General features: G+C 35.9%; 1 long non-coding RNA gene across 1 annotated transcript; it reads left to right on the top strand.

Moving 5' to 3' along the window:
• Window positions 1–1,484: 1,484 nt before the first annotated feature.
• On the top strand, window positions 1,485–3,757 carry LOC135295416 (uncharacterized). Its single transcript, XR_010357502.1, has 3 exons — window positions 1,485–1,575; window positions 2,075–2,200; window positions 3,457–3,757. It is a non-coding gene; the product is annotated as an uncharacterized LOC135295416 (long non-coding RNA).
• Window positions 3,758–16,642: the final 12,885 nt, after the last annotated feature.

Here is a 16,642-nt window from a genome sequence, read left to right on the forward strand (position 1 = left end):
CAAGTACAGTCCAAACAAGTATCATAGTTTTGAATCTAGACAATATAAATTTATAAATACAATGATTTTTCCCATTGAGATAATTCTCACATAATCATTTTGCATAAGGCAAATAAAAGCTCCCAAGACAGTAGTCCTGCACAACTCTGATGATGCACTGAACAAAGTAACTCTAGATATAGATGGATTTTACGATGTAAACATAGTCTGCAATATTTTGTTGAAGTCTATCCCTCAGTGAACAAATAAAAAGCTTAACAAAATGGTTGAGGCTCACCTTGTGTGAGTGTCTGTTTTGTTTGTTTGGTTTTTTTTTATTAATGTGATATTTTGTGGAAGCAAGTATTACAAACTATTAACCTACAACATAGCTGGAGAAGTGAGACCTCACTAAGGTACATTTAACACTTATTAAGCACTCTTTGTATGCAAACTCTCCCACCTACCACTCCTTGGCAGTTGTGGTTTGGAAGACCAGGAGCTTAGACACAATGTTTGCTAAAGGGTAAAGGAATGCAATTAAATCAATACTTGAATGTACCTGAGGGGGGAAAAAATAATCAGCTCTTCCGTTCCTTTATTCTTTGTTTATAGCAGTAACTGTGTATATCTAGCAAGGTTGTGACCCTAATCCCTTCTTCTAAGAACATATTTATAATTTTATCTTCAGAATAATTTTCTCTACTGTAAACACTAGTAATTCAGACAAGCTAACTTGAAATTCTAACTCAGCTTCCCAATCACCAGAAAGGAGTAAAATAATGATGGCTGGTACTGCTTTGTGATCAGCTGTATGTAACTCTGAACTCAATTATTTAAAATTGTTTTTATCCATCTGTTGATGGATACCTAATCTAGTAATTAGTAATTATTACTCATAAAATGTCAAAAAAATCTAGGCACTCCAAGTTTTAGAAACCTCATGTTACGGACATGCAATTATTTATTCCATCTTGCACTAAAGACTTCAGATAATTTAAATGTATGTAATTAAGTCTTTCAGAAATGTGTCTATAGTTTACAAATTTTAACATATACAAGACTTTAGTACTTTTAAATTTACTTCAAAGGAAAAATTAATTTCTCTTACATCATGGCAAGCACTAATTGTTGGTGGGGTAGTTTTCCTGTGAAGACTCAGCTTTGTCATGAAACAAGAACTGTCTAGATTATTTTACTGCTACCAAAGCAAGCATTTCATGATGACCATTATCTTTTCACTTTCCTACATGTTCAGGCTCACAACAGTGAAAGAAAAGGCAGAAAATGATTTCTCCAATTTATTATTGCATTTGTCTGGAGGCAATTTTCTGACTGAAATGACACAAAATCCACTGGGAAACAAGAGCTATGGACCTTATAAATATGCAGCCATCACTTCTATGATCAAGCTTTTGACTCCGTTGCTATGGCTGTCATAATAAGATGGAATGTTATGGGAGAAAAATAAAAAGGGTTTTTGTTTGAAATTCTTTGGTGCATTCCTAGCACCCACAAAATTGCGGTCTATTGTAGGCACCACAGAGACTAAAAAATTATTACACTCACTGTTGGCAGCTGCTGTCGGCTGAGATGGTAACTGTTATTCCCTTCAGCATATCAGTATTTTAAAAAATCATTACAGCTGCCTATTCTTCAGTGTATTATGTTAATGTGGGTGATTTGGGCAATTGTTTTTCTTTTGTTGCTTATCAGAATCTTCTGGTATACTTTAGCTTCTCTTTCCATTTCCTCTTATCAAACAAAAAACAGAAGAAATTTATGGGAGGAATGACATAAATTTTTTTTTCCTGGACAGAACACGACCAATATTATCTTCTGCTAACTGTAGCCTTATCATTGCTACATTTCCATGTATCCAATTACAATTTCTGTAACTCAGGAGCCTCAGATTCTGCTTGCAATGTGCTTCAGCTGGCACACTGCTCCTCCTCATCAAGAGTGACTGAGCAGGTAGACACTCTTATCATTTTGATTTAACAGGAGCATGATGTGGTAAAAAAAAAAATCTCTGACAGTCAAAAAATGGCTGAGAGTACTTATACGGCCTTTTCCACTTAATTTTCTGATCCAGCTGGACAGGAACTACAGCTGACTACAGAAATATCTATGCTCTGTTGGGTGGCAGAAGATTAAACAGTGAACCCCAATCAGGCTGGAAACAGAAACGTGCTTAGTATGAACAGACAGCTGTGCGGAGGTTGGTAACTAGGGCTGTGATTCACTGCATGGAGCTCAGGAAGAGCTAAATAAGAATTGGCTCAGTCCTCGGGAAGAAGTATTTTGTTACTGCTGTTATTGTCTTCATGATCTAAGAAGCAGTGAATATGGATGGAGGCTGTATTGAAAGTGAATCTTAGGGAAATACAATATATTCAATATTCTACTGGTTAGTGAGAAGCAGAAGTTGACAAAGAGGTCCTGAAGTCAACAAGCAACACTGTAAGTTCTGCAGAATGTGTGAGTCCAGGAGCAAAAATTTCAAATGTGTAGGTCTGAGGGCTCCCTAGACCCTCAGAAGCTCACCTGTACATAAATTATAACTATGTTTCTAGCTCCTGCGGGTGCTGAACTTCACAGACTCAAAAACAGCAGCTGGGTCCTGATTTGCCAGCTGGCCTGAAAGAGCATTAGTTCTCTATTTGTTTTCACTTGAACTGTTCCCCACAGGAAACTTAGATTTTTTTTCCCTTTCCCTACATGTACTGTTTTTGAAACAGAAGTCTATTTCTATTCGCAGAAGTGGAATTCATAATTATAGAAAGGGCATTATAATTTCAGATTTGAGCAACTCAGTCTGCATATTTGTGTATTCAAGAAATCTATCCAAACAAGAAGCATAAATTAATTGTTATGGTTTTACTTTGTACAAGGGTCAAACACTCATCTTTGATTAGATGATAGCTTCTTTTTATCTCTCAGATCAATAGAAAAAGGTGGAAGGTGGGAAAAAAAGCCTGAGATTTTTATTCTTCTCAAGCTTTCCTTGTGTATACTGGGTAGCAGTTGAACAAAGACAGAAGCTATACTGAGAATAGTAATAGTCTGCAAAAGCCACTCACCAGATAAGCTGATAAAACAGAAGTGACAAGCCAAAGGGAACAAAGTATTATCTGACTTGCATATTCAAATGTAAAAATGCAAATTTTAGAAGGCCAGTTCTATTCTGTTGTGAACCACCCTTCAGCATGTGAACTTGGAATTATGATAAACTTTGACAACTCAGTTTGTTCTGCTTCTAATTTCACATTCTTTTCCTTAAATACAAACATTTCTCTAATTTATTTCTTTCCTTTATATACACACATTAATGAAATTTTCTCCTCTGTGTTTTCTATCCAGCATATTTTTTCCTCTTCCATTTTATTTTTTTTTTTCTTTGCACATACTTCTGAATTCCCCAATCTTCCCACACAATAATTTTTTTATTATTATCTTTTTTTCTTTCTGGCTTAGTGAGAAAGTTTTAGGAACAGTCAGGAAACTACAGTTCCAGTAGAACAGAATTCCCAACAGAGAGCTGGCACTGCCTTCATAATTTTTTGGAGAGCTTTCCTTACCTCCCGTGAACATCTCATATCATAAATACTTCAAATACTTGAGGTGGCTGAAAGGCACATTTTCAGCTCATTAGAGGAGCAAAAAGTTGAAGAAGAGATGCTGCCATAGATTTTTTGAAGAAAATCCAATTTAGCTCTTGCGTCTTCGTCTGATTTATTGAAGAACAAGAGCAACAAAAGAGAAATGGAAAAAGAAATGTTCCAGAAATGCAACTTCTGTGATGCAAAGGTGGTATTGAGTTTCTAATTACTTACCAGAGGCATTTATAAATTTTTCTGACTCTCTGTGCTGTACATTTTTTTCTATGATACAACCAACCTGTTCAACTCCTACACTGATCTTTTGAATTGTGCCTGTGCTTGCAGCTTATGATCAGAGGTATAACATGAAAGATAGGTCAGCTGGGAAACAACAAACATAATCACCAGTAGCATGAAAGTCAGCAGTTTTTCACTATTAAAATATTTTTACAAAAACTCAAGACGTCTATTACATGACTTTAATGAAAGCTTGAATTTAGACTTAAAACCAAAACTGATCCATTTTGACAACAATTTTCAAAAGAAATCCTGAAGAAAAATTTTAAGTTACTTCTTTAAAACAGGCAACATTCTTTCCTATGACTTCTTCGACTTGTTTGGTTTCTTTTTTTTTCTTTCACTTCCCATCAACAGAAGAAATGGAAGAAATAGGATGTAAGACTCATGGGTTGAGATAAGGAGAGGAAGTTCACTTACCAGTTATGTTTCTGAGCAAAACAGAAGCAACTGGAAGAAAGTTAATTTAATTCATATCTAAGTAATAAGAGAGTAGTTGGTGATAAATAAACACAAAACTTCCTCCCACCTTGCTTCTTCCCAGTTTCAATGTCTCTCAAGATTCTTTTACTTCCTCCCTCTGAGCAGTGCAGAAGAGGAATGGGGATTGCAGTCAATCCATAACAATTTTCTCTGTTACCCCTTCCTTCTCACACTGCTTTCCTGTTCCAGTGTGGGTTTCCTCCCGCAGGATACAGTCTTTCAGGAACAGGTTACTGCAGCCTACATCCCCCACAGGCCACAGTTCTTGCCACAAAATCTTGTCTAGCATTGGCTCCCATCCACAGACCACAGTTCTAGCCAGGATCTCGCTTCTGTATGGACTTTCCACAGGCTACAGCATCCTTCAGGACACATCTACCTGCTGCAGCATGGGGTCCTCCATGGGCTTCAGTGTGAATATCTGCTCCAACACAGCCCTGCATGGGCTGCATCTCTACCCAATATGTGACTCCAACCTGTAGAGAGGCATAGACTAGGTAAAAAATCCATCTAAGTAATGTCAAACAATGTATAAAATTAAATTATTTAGAAGTAAAACCTGAATTTTGGGTTTGGATTAATTAATATAGTCTAAATTTCTGCTCCTATTACATAAATAACTGTTGGAATCTCAACCTTAATCCTCATCTAATTTATCCGTAATATGCAGTGAGGAAAATACAGTGTGAATACAGGTGAAAAAGAATCACTGACATTAATTTGGATTATTAGGCTTCAGGATTACAGCAGCATCAGTGTCAAGTGTGGATTTCTCATAAAAATAAAATTTTTAAAAGTATCTTAGAAAGTCAAGTAGACTTCAAGCTGTCATGTTATTTTCAGCTGCTATCTCAAACATAGCTTCCCAAGAGACAGAGCTTATTCCAGTCTGTGAATCAGGTGTGCCTTTGAAGATGAGCATAAAGATAAACCTGTAGTTGTGGCTTTCCAGTTTCTCTGCTGTCAGACTTTTTTAAACTGAAATTTTGCAAGGATTTTAATGTCTTTCTCTGGCAGTTATAGATTTATAAACAGAAGAATCTGATTTTCTCAGGCATTCTCTTATTGGCCCTTGGTCTCCTTTGAGTAATATCTGATACCCTATGAAACATGAGGGAGGCCAAGGAGAATCTCCATCCTTTTCTGGATGTAGGGGGAAACATAATTACAAATGATAAGAAAAAGGCTGAAGGACTTAATATCTTCTTTACCTTTCTTTTTAATAATAAGACCAAGACCAGTTGTTGTTAAGGTACCTACCTCCCTTAGCTGAAAGACAGACAGGGAAGAGAATGAAGGCCCATAACACAGGAGGAAATTATCAGAGAACTCTCTTAACACCCTCCCTTCAGAAGCTTACTGACACTGATGAGGTCACTTCTCAGTCAGTTTCTTCTCAAGGCTGAACAGGCCCAGCTCCTTCAGCCTTTCCTCATAAGAGAGTTGTTCCAGTTCTTTAATTATCTTCATGGTCCTCTGTTGGACATGCTCCAGGAGCTCCATGGATGTCTTGCACTGAAGAGTCCAGAACTGGGCACAGCACTCCAGATGTGACCTCACCAGAGCTGACTATAGGGGCAGGATCACCTAATTTTTGGGCCACTCACTCCAAGGACATTTAAGTGCTGGAGTGTATCCAGAGAAGGACAACAGTGCTGGAGCACAACAAGGAGCAGCTGAGGGAGCTGAGGGAGTTGTTCAGTCTGGAGAAGAGGAGGCCCAGGGGTAACATCACTCTCCACAACTACCTGAAAGGAGGTTGTAGTGAGGTGGATGTTTGTCCTTTCTGCCAATTAACAACTAACAGAATGAAAGGAAACAGCTTCAAGTTGTACCATAGGAGCATTGCATTAGAAATTAGATTTTTTTTTTTTTTTTAATGGAATGGTAAAGTAATGGAACAGACTGACCAGGGAAGTGGTAGAGTCCAAAACCTGTTGTACTTGAGGATGGTGGTGGTGCTAGGTTGACGGCTGGATTTGGTGACCTTAAAGGTCTTTTCCAACCTTAATGATTCTATGAAACTATGATTATACATATATTTTAACTCAAAGTGTACAAAACACTGGCAGTGCTGCACTGTTATCTTACTGATATGACAGTGTTTTTTATAACTCTGATTAATTTGTTACATGCCTTTGGGTTCTAAAGCCTGGAATGGAGACCTTTGGAATACTTTGTAGGTAAACGGAACTTAAACTTGAAGCAGTTTTCATCCATACTGACTTTGGAAGAAGAATTTACAACTAAATAGCCCCTCAAGTTATGCTCAGTCTTTCTTCTGGAAACAGCTAGATGTGGTGGTGCAAAACAGATACAGGGATAAAATTAACAGGTAAATGCATGGTCAGGAAATTATACTTTGGTTTACCTTCAAGCACTCTTACTTATAGCAGAGACATTAACAGAAGAAGAGAGCAATTTATTTGATAGACAAAATGCATTTTTTAATCTTTATTCCCTTTTTTGTCTTTTGCTTTTGAATCCCAGTGAGAAGTAAACTGACAAGTCTGTGCTCATTCACTTGTAAATTAATGAAAATATATTAAGAACTTTCATCTTCATTCTAAGTTGAGACAGAACAGGAATGTTCTGTATATCACCATGCAGAAGAGAGGAAAGATTATTAGGTTCAGGTATGGCAAAAGATCAATGCATTCACTGTATAATTTAATGCTCATGGGAAATGAGTTCATTTTTTATAATAGAAAGATCGACTGTTTCAGCTTTGTTAATGACGAAGAGTCACAAAAGAGATAGAATGTTAAATGAAAGAGAGATCTAAAAGAGGACAAAAATCTTGATATACATTTAATTGGGACATCAGACAATACAATTCATTCCCAGTAGAGAAAATTATTCATGTGTTGTAGCGAAGTTTGCATGAAAAGAAAGCTATGTATTTCTCTATGCCATGGTAACTAACAGCTTCAATAATCTTCCTTTTCCTTTTTACACATTTTTGCAGCTGGATATAGTTGCAATCTAAAAGTTTTAAAATTATCATAATTTCCTTTTTACCATTTCAGCACAAATATAGCATAAAAAATATTTTCCCAAGCATAAGGATTAAAGATCCCACTTTCCTGTCTCAAGCAATGTTAAGGCCACAGAAGGAATTTGCCATGAGATTAGCACAGAAGGGTGTGACAGGATGGTGCTAACTCCAGACCTGGCAGAGGTGAGATCTAGTTAGCACATCCTGGGTAACACATCCAGACAAAAAATCACACTGACAAGCCATTTAAAGAACCAACTGTTGATACACATATTTCTGGTCAAACAGAGATCATCCCACATTATGAGACAGATGTCATCTGAGACCAACAAAACCAAGGAGGCTCCCCCAATATCCTTCCCTGGAAACCTGGAACTTGGACTGGAAGATGAGCCACAACAGCTGGGAACTTTAGATAAGATAAAGGTGTTGCAATTGTCCAGGTGTTATCTCAGACCTAGGTGGAGGCTGGGGGAAAAGCTGGGAGAGAAGAATGGATTACTGCTAACAGACACAAAAAATGCAGAATTTATGGCCCACAAGCAAAGCCAACTCAGGAACAATTATGAAATCATCTCGGAATGGATGAAGAGCAATCCAGCAGGGGAGATCACACCCACTGACTCAGGAGCCACCAGCTAAAGAAATGCACCAACTCAATGGGAAAGAAAGAATGGGAATGGGAATAATTAGCATTAGAAGTGAGGGAATTATTTAACCAATAGAATAAGCAAGCTGTGCAGTCAATTAATTAATTCCTTCATTTGCTAAAACATATAAATAGTAAAAAATTTTGAATGACCCCCGCCATCTAGAAGCCTAAGGAGAAGAAGGACCAACTGGACACTGCTGGTGGTGGCTGTCTTCTTCTTGAACTCTCTCTACCTTTTCTATATCTTCCTGTCTTTCTGTGTCACATTCATTATAAAATAAATTCTGGGCTACTGACTTTGGCATACGGTCTAGTTTGATTTAATTTGGGCTGAGACATCTCTCAGCAATTGGATTGTAACACTAAGTGTTTAAGTTTTGGTAATTTTTGACATAGCAGGTGTTGTTAATTTAGTCTTAGACTAAACAAATTAAAATATCCAACTAGTAACTAATCAAACTCAGCTAGCTCTTCTATTTTTTTCCTCAGGATTAAGAAAAGAGACCTCACTAAAATTTAATTCATATTATCCTCAAAAGATTTCAAAAATATGTTGAAAATTTGTAGATGTCTCTAATATCTACATAATCTAAATCTTTGTCTAAGTCTTTAAGATGTATCATATGTCCCTAATTCTTGCACAAGGGATAGTATAAAAATAAAACAAAATACGAGAAGCATGTTATCTAACTCATCTGATCATATATCAACATATATTTTAGGATTAAATAAACTATATTTTTTTTCTCTTCTCTTACTAGGAAGGCAGCCTAGTTTTACTACTGCAGATACAAGGCATCCTCATTTCATAATTTCAACAAACATTATTATTTGTAAGAATTAAGATGTTAATTAAACAGCTGATTGGAAGAAAATGAGGGTGTTTTGTTTTAGTTTGGTTTGGTTTTTTTACATGGAGTCTCTGAAATTCATTCACTGACTTTCCATTGTGATCCTTCTGGAGGCAATGCAGCATGTAATTCTGAAGCTTCTATCATATGGTGATCTATCAGAAGCAACAGAGTGATTTAGTGATTAAAAAGTGAGGAAGGAAGTGTCGGAAGGAAGTGTCGGAAGGAAGGAAGGAAGGAAGGAAGGAAGGAAGGAAGGAAGGAAGGAAGGAAGGAAGGAAGGAAGGAAGGAAGGAAGGAAGGAAGGAAGGAAGGAAGGAAGGAAGGAAGGAAGGAAGGAAGGAAGGAAGGAAGGAAGGAAGGAAGGAAGGAAGGAAGGAAGGAAGGAAGGAAGGAAGTGTCGGAAGGAAGGAAGGAAGGAAGTGTCGGAAGGAAGGAAGTGTCGGAAGGAAGTGTCGGAAGGAAGTGTCGGAAGGAAGGAAGGAAGTGTCGGAAGGAAGTGTCGGAAGGAAGGAAGGAAGTGTCGGAAGGAAGGAAGGAAGTGTCGGAAGGAAGGAAGTGTCGGAAGGAAGGAAGGAAGTGTCGGAAGGAAGTGTCGGAAGGAAGTGTCGGAAGGAAGTGTCGGAAGGAAGGAAGGAAGTGTCGGAAGGAAGTGTCGGAAGGAAGTGTCGGAAGGAAGTGTCGGAAGGAAGGAAGGAAGTGTCGGAAGGAAGTGTCGGAAGGAAGTGTCGGAAGGAAGTGTCGGAAGGAAGGAAGGAAGGAAGGAAGGAAGGAAGGAAGTGTCGGAAGGAAGGAAGGAAGTGTCGGAAGGAAGGAAGGAAGGAAGGAAGGAAGGAAGGAAGGAAGGAAGGAAGGAAGGAAGGAAGGAAGGAAGGAAGGAAGGAAGGAAGGAAGGAAGGAAGGAAGGAAGGAAGGAAGGAAGGAAGGAAGGAAGGAAGGAAGGAAGGAGAGAGAAAGAAAGAAAAGAAAAGAAAAGAAAAGAAAAGAAAGAAAGAAAGAAAGAAAGAAAGAAAGAAAGAAAGAAAGAAAGAAAGAAAGAAAGAAAGAAAGAAAGAAAGAAAGAAAGAAAGAAAGAAAGAAAGAAAGAAAGAAAGAAAGAAAGAAAGAAAGAAAGAAAGAAAGAAAGAAAGAAAGAAAGAAAGAAAGAAAGAAAGAAAGAAAGAAAGAAAGAAAGAAAGAAAGAAAGTTAGTTTACACTCTCCCCAACCCCTCTGCACACAGGAAATCAGAAAGGTCATTATTTTAGCTTTCTAGATTCATTCTCATTTTCCCTCTCAGAATTCCTGTCAGACATGTAAACTTTGCTCTTTTCTAATTTCTTCACTGATAAAATAAGTTTTAAATTTCCTTACTGAGTATGGAAGAACCAGGAAATACATAAATCAGCCAGATCCTCAGCTGAAATTCTACAGTATCAGTCTTCACAGAAATGAAAGACCAAGAATATTCTGTGGCTAATTTTATTTAGCTTTACAAGAGTCCTGTCTTAGAAAATAATAATAACAATATTCCCCAGTCTTGCTAGGGATTATAAAGGAATATTGTTTTCTTTTCACCTTTTTTTTTTTTTGTTAGAAAGGTCATTTAAAGTACAGCTAATCAATTTATCTGAGATCCTTTGAGTCAGAAAGTAAATAATGTTATACCCTCATCCCAATAAATCTTTATCATCCCAGTTACTGGATTCTTCCTCCCCTTGGGTATCATTTGCTTTCTTGCAGCAAATTTTTGCCCTAAGATTTCATCACATGCCTTGTTTTTGCCATTTATTAAAAAGCTTTTTTATTAGAATGAAAGTTAGAAACCTATCTGCAACTAACCTAGCAAATACTTAACTGGCAGTTAATGTCACTTCCTCTTTCACTTCCTACTATTATTCAGGACAGACTTTTTTTCCCTATTTGCTTGTATACTTTTAACATGTTTAATTATCATATCTATACTCCCCATTATTTTCTCTATTGCCACTTCTTAAAAATATTTTCAATCCCATGAAATCTTATATTTCTCTCAATGCTTTCTTGCAATTTACAGGTCTATTAGAAAAGCTACTTACTTTCTGTAATCTGTATCTACTAAAATATTTTTCCCCCATATAGTTGTTTGTGGACATAGATATTGTTTGGAGTTTTGGGATAGGATCTTACTCTGTAATCTGTATCTACTAAAATATTTTTCCCCCATATAGTTGTTTGTGGACATAGATATTGTTTGGAGTTTTGGGATAGGATCTTATATTAGTGGAAAATAGTTTTCTCTGTTTTCGCAGCATCCAGTTCCTTTGGCCTTCGTATCTAGTGGCAGATGTCTTTCCAGCAGAAGCTATTTTTTAACTGTTTTTTAGTAGAATGGAATTCTGATAGTTATTGCAGGCTGTCAAAATAAATGGACAAAACCCATTTATTATTCAGCATTTTTTATATTTCCATCTTAAATATCTCAACAGTACACAGTTTATCTTTCTAAATAAAATAAAATTAATATATTTTATCTGAAAAATTAATTTAGATGAAAAATTAAATTTTGGATTTGCATAGTATTATTAAACATGGCTCTGCAATAATTGCAAATTTTGACACCAGTTCTCGTGAGGCCATCTGTGTTGGAAAAGGAAAAGCCTTCTTTGCAAATGCAAGGTGACAGCTGGAGGTGAGTTGTCCTTTGACAAGTTGAAGATAGTCATGTTTTGAGAGCAAGCAGATATGCCTCCAATCAAACACTCTGTAAATATGTTTATCTCAATATGCTCTACCTATTGGGAATAGACAATACATTGTATACATTTTATGTGTTGGTAAAATACCATCTTAAGACCTCACCTCATCTTACTCCCTTTGTCAGTCTAGCAATTCCTTTCCAAGAGGATAATACGTACTTTAAATAATATATATAATTTAGGGTGGTATAAATCACTAAATTTATTATAACAAAACCTCCTTGCTTGGAAACAAAGCCATGTTTTTCCACAGTGGAAGTTGACATTATGATCAGCATGTGAAAAAGAGACATCTAGTCTTAATAACATTTAGACAAATTTAAAAGCACTTGTTTTTAGGACTGACATCTTCTCTTTCCAGCTGCCCATAGAAACAGAATGCCAGAATTAATCCCACTGAAACACATCAGGCAGAAACCTGAAAAACTTTTCAAAGCTGAGTAAAATGACATAATGCAGACCTCTGGAAAGTGCACGCAATGGAGTTTTTCTACTACCTTTTTCTTCCTGGATTTACATCATAGTTATCCCAGATATTATGAATTCATTTCTAAAGGTGCACTTTTCACAGTATGCTAGTGTGCAGTTCTTACTATTAAAGTATTACAAAACCATGAACATGTAATTATGGGTTACTGAAACTACCCAAATCATACATGTAATAAACTTCTTATCTCTTTAATGCATCAACTGTATTGTCTCTCAAAGTATTCAAGAGCACATCCTAGGTTTTGGGGATGGAATGAATTGACTTTCATTTTGACCTTTCATTTGACTTTATGAAAACCTTTAAGTCAAATGTAATATAAAGAAAACCATTATAAAGCAAATAAAGTTGTTCAAAAAATAAACCACATAGAAATATTTAGGTCAAACACAATATTTAAAAGTAATTATTATAATCTCAGGACTCATAGCTTTTCAGTTGACTTCCATTTCTCCCTAAAATAGTAATAACTTGCTATTATTTCAGAAATTACTCCTATAAAATTTAAAAAGTGTCAATAGAAAAATATTTAAAAATATAGAAAATATTGAAATGGAATATTTGAAACATGAAGGAAAAGTTTTTGTAAGCTACTTGATTCCTGGTTATTTAGGAAGGACACTGTGTTTTAGACCTCACATCATTGCGAAAAATTGCATTCAGATTGGAACCATCATAACCTACAACACAGAAGATCCTTTCCTTTTATCAGAGTCATCTTATTCTTTCAAAAAAAAAAAAGTGATCAATGGACAGACTCTGATTGATTTTGGGTAAAATCAGATAAATAAATGAGGTGTAGAGTCAAAAGACCATCTGGTCCAGCCTTTCATAGACAAGGGAACCTAGATAAGACTATCAAAAAGGGAACCTAGATGAGTTTATTGGGAGCTAAAATGAGAATAGCACTGTTCTGCTTAGTTTATTGAACATCTTTTAGAGATTAATCTTGTCAAATTCCTTTTGGAAATCTTCATAGACTTTATCAGATCAATCACACATTTATCAGTAGGATTTATCAGTAGGATTAACAGGTCCTACAGCAATAAAGACTCTATCCTCCTTTTCCAAAGTAATGTTGTATATAATTTCACTCAAAACTACTTAATGTATGCATACATTTTTAAATTACAGTTGTCACAAAAATACTAATAACATCGCTCTAAGAAGAACTATGCTTAGAGATTCTCTGCTGGCATCTCAGAAAACCTTTCTGGAATTTTGATTGGTTCTGTTAAAAAATTTAACTTTCTGATTGTAAATACATGAACAACTTCATAAATAATATTGAGAAGAAAATTAGAGTGAGGTGCTTTGAGACAGAACTGGGCCTCTTGGCCCAGCTTATACTTTTGAGACAAGTCTTATCTTCACTGTAGCTTGTTCACGCTTGTCCCTAAAATGTCTCAGGTGGATACAAAAAACAGACAGACTATAGGATGGAAAAGACTTTGGGTGTCAACACTGGTCCAATCTTTCAGGTCAAACTTTGAAGTCTGGTCAGATTCTCCAGGTCATGTTCACCAGAGATTTGAAAAAATTTGTAGCCTCCTTTGGAACAAGTTCCAGTTTAGTTCTTTTCTTTGGTTGTTTTGGGTTTTTTTTGGGAATGTGTTTTTTGTTGTGTTTTGTTTTGTTTTGTTTGTGTCTTTTGTTGTTTGTTTGTTTGGGCTTTCTGGATGTTGTTTTTGTTGTTGTTTTCTAGGAATTTTTTGGTTTGTTTTTTTCCTCAAACTTCTACAGTGCTCTTAGTTTTATGTTCCAGGGTCTCTTGTTGGACATGCACATAATACAGTGTATTACTTGTATAGATCACGTCTGCTTAACAGCTCTATAAATTCCAATTATTTGGATTAGTGAGCTACAAGTAATAACCTAATGTCACAATATGCCTTAAAGTTATCGACATCAACTACTTGGACTGACAGTTTTCTCAGAGGACATATATAAGACCCATATTCACTTTTAATGGCAGCTACTAGAGAGGTAAATAACCAAGGTGCCCTCAAGTGACAATTGGTACCTTGTGTGTGCACAACTGAATCAAATCCATTAACTGAATTGTTGTTTTTCCTTTGACTATACTCAGCTTTTAGTCACAGACCTCACTTAAGGAAACAGAAATTTAGATCAGGTATGTAGACAGTTGTGCACACCTGAGAGCTGAATCCCAGCTTCAAAGACAGATGTCTGGAATCCACAATATAGTCCTTTTTGAGCCATCTGATTTCCTAACTACTCTCTATTTTGCCCGGAAATAATATTTTTAAAGTCAATGTGAATATAAATTCTGCCAGTAATCTGGCATCTTGGAAAGCATTGACAGAAAATGTGGGGACTTGTGGTTTCCTCTTAGAAGTAAATTGCACTTCGTAAATATTGCTTTCTGAAGTTCTCATTGTTTCAGTTAAATCCAATTTCAAAATGACTTTTGAAACAAAAAGTGAGACAGCTTGAAATAAAAATGAGGAAGAAATTAAAGAATGAGGAGCTGTGCTCTGTTGAGTGAGGTGGCACTGCAGGGTGCATTACTCAGGGTGGCAAGGCAGGGACCACACCTTGACTGTGTGACCATGAGCCCATGAAGTGCTACCTCAGCCATGCATTTGCCAGCAAGGTGCACTCAAAGTCAGGGCACCGTCATATCCCACAAAAGGCTGAACACAGAGGGAGTGCCCCACTCCTGGGCAATGGTACACTGGTAACCTTAATTCGTGACCTGTATCTTTGTGTGAATGAGTGTATGTGTGTATGTGTGACAGAGAGACAGAGCGAAGGTCGTTGGCTACAGAAGGGTGTTCAGAAATATATATTTATTGCCTTTTAAAAATGTCTAGTACAGTGTTTTATCTTCTGCATTGTTGTTATTGATTTTGACTGTGTATTCACAAATTGCTTGTTAATTACTTGTCACCAATAAATCAATAAGTCACTTAGATCATGATTATGTTTAAATTACCTGAACTTAGAAATTTTTACCTGTGATAGATATTCTGAGGTTCAGATTTTTGTTGTGGATAGCTGGAAAACCTATTTATTCTTTTGCCTCTAAAAATTGTCTTTTATTTCATAGAATGCAAACATAAATATTGTCTACCATGTCAGACACCAATATTTTAAAGCACAACTCTTGACATTTCTGAGAACATTAGTTCCACAGATTTGTGTTTCAATATAGTTAAAAAAGAATGCTATTCATTACAGACCCTATTTAATAGCTTGCCCAATGGCATACTACCCAACCTCTAAACAATCCAGAAGTGTCATAAATTATAGCTCTATTTGCGCCTCTTGGAAAAAAAAAAACAAACCACTGTGGCATTTTAAATAATATTATGCATCTCCATTTAGACAACTCACCAAGCTCTCTATCAGCGCTTAAAGTAGGACCATTTACATACAATGAGAAAGATTCCTGTAGAATGAGAGCTCTCAGTGGGATACAGATTCATGTAAAGAATTACTGAAAAATTGATTCAAAATGTGTTGTGGAAATACCAGGAACAAAATCAGCACAACCAAACCAATGTTTGGAAAAAACCTGCTACTGATGTTGAGTAAGAAAGAGCAAAAAAATTGGAAAATTGTGACAGACACTGAATGACTTGAATGCCTACTCAATATATTTCTTCCTGTAGTGATGTATTTTGCAAGATAAATTTCAAAAAATAAAGCATTTTCTTTAATATGTGATAAAATTTGGTAGGTTGAAAAATCACAGAAATATATCATAGCCCCTGAAAAATTAAGATCCTAATTACTGAGTATGAGAAAATCCACAAGATATTATCACATCAGCAAGTTTTGCAGAACCCTTTCAATCACAACAAGCTTTAATTAGGAATAGACATTTATTAAGCTCAAACATAAATTTATCAAAGATAGCTTGCCTGTCAAATTGCAAAATCAATATGTAAGTAATTAGTCAGCATTTGAGATACAATTCATTAGGTTTTATTCAGTATAAGAGACCTAAAAAATAGATATATTTGGAGTATAAGAAAATTATTTCAATTACATGGAAATATCTTTGTTTTTATTAAAGATAATTGAATATTCATTTATCAGACTCTGTAGTCACATCACATACTTTCATAAGTGCAGAGGTTTTCTCCAGTCTGAAATACTTAAAATACACTTCATACTATGATGTATTTGACAATGGGATATATTGTGCATTGCTTCTTCAAGGCACAAGATGCAGAAAAAGTCAACAGAGGGGAAAAAGAGGCAACAGATTTTACATTCTTCACCCAGCAGATTTGCATTTCAGACTTGCTTTACAGTAAAGCACTTGAGCTACACTTCTGCTACCCTGATATATGAATTCCCATACAATTCTGGGCAAGAGAAACTATAGTGAGAAGAACATAAAGTTTCTCCCCTCTAGCTCCAGGTGAATTCTTATAATTTGCTAATCCCATGTGTAGGAATACAGTAATGAGAATTAAAGATAAAAGCTTTATAAATTTACTCTTTCATCAATAAAATATCCATTCATGTTCCCATCCTATTTGAAAGGACAAATGAAATAATTTCTTTAATTAATTAATAAGTAAAATATTTAGTAGCATAAA

The sequence above is a fragment of the Passer domesticus genome, chromosome 2, assembly GCF_036417665.1.
Source record: "Passer domesticus isolate bPasDom1 chromosome 2, bPasDom1.hap1, whole genome shotgun sequence".
NCBI lineage: Eukaryota > Metazoa > Chordata > Aves > Passeriformes > Passeridae > Passer > Passer domesticus.